At 35.1% G+C, this 4,846-nt stretch overlaps 2 long non-coding RNA genes across 2 annotated transcripts; both read right to left on the bottom strand.

Annotated features, from left to right (window-relative positions):
- Positions 1 to 730: 730 nt before the first annotated feature.
- On the bottom strand, positions 731 to 1,751 carry LOC139189075 (uncharacterized). The gene is made up of 2 exons (XR_011572577.1): positions 1,436 to 1,751; positions 731 to 1,202 (listed from the first exon to the last, which is right to left on the bottom strand). It is a non-coding gene; the product is annotated as an uncharacterized lncRNA (long non-coding RNA).
- An 876-nt stretch (positions 1,752 to 2,627) lies between these two features.
- On the bottom strand, positions 2,628 to 3,858 carry LOC139189074 (uncharacterized). The gene is made up of 2 exons (XR_011572576.1): positions 3,621 to 3,858; positions 2,628 to 3,295 (listed from the first exon to the last, which is right to left on the bottom strand). It is a non-coding gene; the product is annotated as an uncharacterized lncRNA (long non-coding RNA).
- Positions 3,859 to 4,846: the final 988 nt, after the last annotated feature.

Here is a 4,846-nt window from a genome sequence, read left to right as displayed (position 1 = left end):
TAATTTTATTGTCACTTCACATGATGGTGGTTACAAAGTTGGTTTAGCCATCGACAAACTATATACCAGTTTCACATGAAATGACAGAGAAGATGACACATACATATAGCAGTTACGAAATTCAAATATCTTTTACTTGTTTCATGTGAACATACAGAGAAGCCAGCGGTAGTTACATAATGTAAAATCAAACCGAAACAATTTACGACACATATTAAATTTCATGTCCGCTCAAGCACTCACGTGATATTGGTAGTAACGTTGGGTTAGCCACAAACAAAATGTTCATCAACTTCATGTGAAATGACTGAGGATGTTTCACATGCATGTAACAATTACAAAATTAAAAAATAACTATTATTGATTCTCTAAAAATCATAAGACTAGTTTTTTTTCAAAATATAAAAAATTTGATGTGCACATTAAATATTTTTTTTAAGGTCGCTAAAAAATGTTGGAGTGGCCGACAACTGGGTCCGCGTGGCAAGGGGAAGATAGTCCATCGCCACTCACAATCTAATCAAAATTTCTTCATTTTTTCAAGGAAACAAATTTACATATTCAATGGCAAATTACCAATAAATTTCACTGTCTAAAATATAGTGATCTTTACAGTTACATAATAATTCTAAATAGTATCTTTGTGTCTTGTATTAATAATGAATAACTATGCTAAATTTTGGATGTAGCGCAAGGTCAAACAAAAGTTCAATGTAACGCAAAACCAACAAGTTATAAGGAGACCAGAAGTTTGATTGATGTGCTTTTTGGTACCTATACTAACCCGCAGTACATAAGCTTTGAGATTACCTTAAAGTCCATCCAAACATCCACAGTTAAATCGGAGAGGACTATATATAAGGTAATATACAAAATAACCCATAAAATGAGAACTAATTACTCAAATTAGGGTGTTTACATATTCGTTAACTTTATGTTAACATTCCAAGGCGACAGAGCCACAAACACTGACCAAATCGGAAGAGCAGACAATGATGTGCCGCAAGGGATTTGCCACTTCATTTCCACCGTCATGCTTGAAAAATTCAGCTAGAGAGTGTAAAGGCCGTGGCAAACACACAAAATGTTTACCTGGCCATCTCGGGCATGCAAAATTCCTTCAATCTATCTCCCACCTGCTCCGAAGGACATACATGTTTTGATGTCCTTATGCGAAGGCAGTGTCTCAACATTTCATGCTCCTGCATAGAATTTACACAAGTCAAAATCTTTGAAGAAAATTAAATATCGTCTAATCAGAAAACTGATATTCTATGGACTAAGGATGAATCGGAATAGAATTTGAGATAGACGAGGAAGAGATTGAATTTTGAAAACAACACATACAATCAATAAGATGCTAGTCATTTACAAATTTAATAAAAATTGAAAAGAAAAATAAATTAAGCAACTAACAAGTAATGAATATATATACCTTCTTCCTTTTACGTCTTCTCCTCCGTCTATTTTTCTCCCATGCCACTCATTTCTAAAGTAATAACAACTTCCATCTAGTTTTTTCAAAGTCTCTCTCAATCTCAATTGCACTCTTCACTTCCCACTCTCTTCTTCTCCCCTTCCTCCTCCCTCTAAAATATAAAAACCCACTCTCAACTTCTAAGTTGGTAACCGTGATCAAATGAAAAACTTGATTGTGAAGAATATATCTGTCACCCTATGTATTCATAATGAAAGCTGGGAGGTACTTATACAAAGTTGGACAATGAAATCTATATTGGGTGTTCACTTGTTTGACGTGAACATACAAAGAAGACGATTGGTGGTTACATAAAAGTAAAAGCTAATCAAGACAATGTATGCCCACGTATTAATTACCTTGTCAGTTCACGTGATGGTGGTTGTAAAGTTGGTTTAGCCATAGACAAAACGTTCACCAGTTTCACGTGTAATGGCAAAGAATAGTAGTTATGAAATTCAAATATCTTTCACTTGTTTCACGTGAACATACAGAAAAGGTAGACAATAGTTATATAAAGTAAAATATAACTAAAATAATTTACGACACACATATTTAATTTCATGTCCACTAAAGCGCCCAGGTGATGTTGGTAATAAAGTTGGGATAGCCGCAGACAAAATGTTCATCAACTTCGCGTGAAATGACTGAGGATGTCTCACATGCATATAACAGTTACAAAATTCAAAGAGAACTATTATTGACATTCTAAAATTCTTATTGTGCAATTGTAATAAGAATATTTTTCTTTCTAAATATAGAAAGTTTATGTACATAATTAGTATATTTTTCAAAAAATCACTGAAAATGTAGGTGATTGGTCGACAACCGGGCCGCGGGGTAGAGAGACTATAACTTGGGTTTCAAGCTCAGTCTTTCGATTTATCAACCATTGGTTATTAATGGTCCATATCAATTTTTTTTTTTTTTTGGGGGCAATCTTTTGAATATGATGTAATTGATCATATATATATTTTTCAAATCCAACGATAAGTCACAGTTCAAATTTAAATCCAACGGTAAAAAAAAATAAAAAATTAAGTTCTATATTCTCGAAGTTCATGTTCATGTTAAAATATTTAGTCCATTGCCACTCACAATCCGGTCAATTGTTCTTCATTTTTTTAGGGAACAAATAATACACACTCAATGACATATTACCAATAATTTTCTCACTGTGTCTAGAATACAATGATCTTTACAATTAGATAATAATTCTAGATAATATCTTTGTAGTCTTACATTAATAATTAATAACTATGCTAAATCTCAGATATAGCGCAAGGCCAACTAGCTACAAAGGCTCAATGTAGATCAAACTAACAAATTATAAGGAGACCAGAAGTCTGCTTGGTGTGCTTTATACCTATACTAAACAATAGTTTATGTATATGTCCAAATACATAAGCTTTGACATCACCTTAAAGCCATCCAAACATCCGCAGTTAAATTGGAGAGGACTATATATAAGATAATATACAAAATAACCCATAAAATGAGAACTAATTGCTCCAATTAGGGTGTTTACATATTAGTTAACCGTATATTAACATTCCAAGGCAACGGAGCCAATGCCATTGACCTAATCGGAAGAAGAGCAGACAATTATGTGCTGCAAGGGATTCGCCACATTGTTTGCATCGGCATGCTCAAAAAAATCCAGCCGGAGAGTGTAAAAGGCCATAGCAAACACACAAAATGTTTACCTCGCCATCTCTAGCATAAAGAATCCCTTCAATCTAAATCCTGCCTGCTCCAAAGGGAAGACATGTTTTGATGTCCTTATCTGAGAAGGCAGTGTCTCAACATTTTCTTCTCCTGCAAAGAATTTTCACAAGTCAAAATCTTTGAAGAAATTTAAATATCGTGAAAGCAAGTTAAATACTTTATACTAATCTTCTTCTACAACATTCAAAACACCCTAAAGGGTCAAAATAACCAGAAGACCGACATTCTATGAACAAAGGATGAGTAGGAAAAGAATTTGAGACAGACAAGGAAGAGATTGAATTTTGAAAACAATACATTCAATCAATAAGATGTTAAGAGAAATTAATCATTTGATAATTAAATGAAAATTGAAAAGAAAAATAAATTAAGCAACAAACAAGTAATGAATATATATATATATATATATATATACCTTCTTCCATTTACACCGTCTCCTCGGTCCATTTTCTCCCATGCCACTCATTTCTATAGTAAAGTAATAATAAGTTCCATATAATTTTTTCAAGTCTCTCTCAATCTCAATTGCACTATTCACTTCCCTCTCTCTTTTTCTCCCCTTCCTCCTCCCTCTAAAATATAAAAATCCACCCTCAGCTTCTAAGTTAGTAACCATGATCAAATGAAAAAAATTAATTGTGAAGAATAAATCTATCACTTTTTGTATTCATAAAGAAAGTTGGGAGGTACTTATAGAGAGTTGGACGATGAAACCTATGCTGGGTGTTCACTTGTTTCACGTGAATATACAAAGAAGGCAGACGATGGTTACATAAAAGTAAAAGCTAATCGACACAATGTATGACCACGTATTAATTACCTTATCAGTTCATGTGATAAGATCATCTAGCTAGAAGAAAAGATTTCTTTATATTTTTTAAGGGGTTTCATCAAAATGGTCCATGAGATTGGTATAACTCCTTATTTTGGGTCCTTGAAGTTAAAATCAATCAATCAATCTCGTCCCTAAAATTGGTTGCAGCAAATTAATTTGATCCTTCTGTGTAGTTTTCATCCATTTTTGCGTTAAAAGTGGTCATGCAGGCCCATGTGACCATTTTTTAGGAATAAAACGTCAAAGCACAGCACCCCACTTATCATTTGACCACTTTATTATTTTGTCATCCGCCCCAACCTTTTGTTTTGTTGAAATTCGACCCTCCACCTAGAGGTGGGCACGCGCCGGGCCTGGTCCAAAATTGAAGGAACCGGATTGAACCCCGTTTGTAAATAACACGGGGTAGAGCGAGGCGGGACAGGTTTTTTATTTTTCAAAATGAGAACCGAACCTAACCCGGCCCTTTTGAAACGGACGGTTTCTACAGGTCCCCACGGGTCTTATGGTAGCAAGGTAACCTTCAAATGCTGCATACTCGTCGGTGGCGGATTAGCACTCCAAATCAGAGGTGATGATGCATTTCTAGTTGCCATCTATTGAAAAAGTTTTAATTTGTTCGTCCATGGTTTTGAATCTGCAATTTCTCAACCATGGTTCGCATGACTCTGGCGAGGGACGTGGTCCTCTCTTTCAATGAATGGTTCCAAACCCGCAACGACGCCTTATTTGACCGCATCTTCCTCATCCTCAAATCCTCTACCGACAGCGACGCCGCCACCACCACCGACCGCTGCCTCAACACA

The sequence above is a fragment of the Malus domestica genome, chromosome 10 (genome assembly GCF_042453785.1).
Source record: "Malus domestica chromosome 10, GDT2T_hap1".
Lineage (NCBI taxonomy): Eukaryota > Viridiplantae > Streptophyta > Magnoliopsida > Rosales > Rosaceae > Malus > Malus domestica.
The sequence above is the reverse complement of the archived record's forward strand: the minus strand, read 5'-3'. Positions and strand labels throughout refer to the sequence as shown.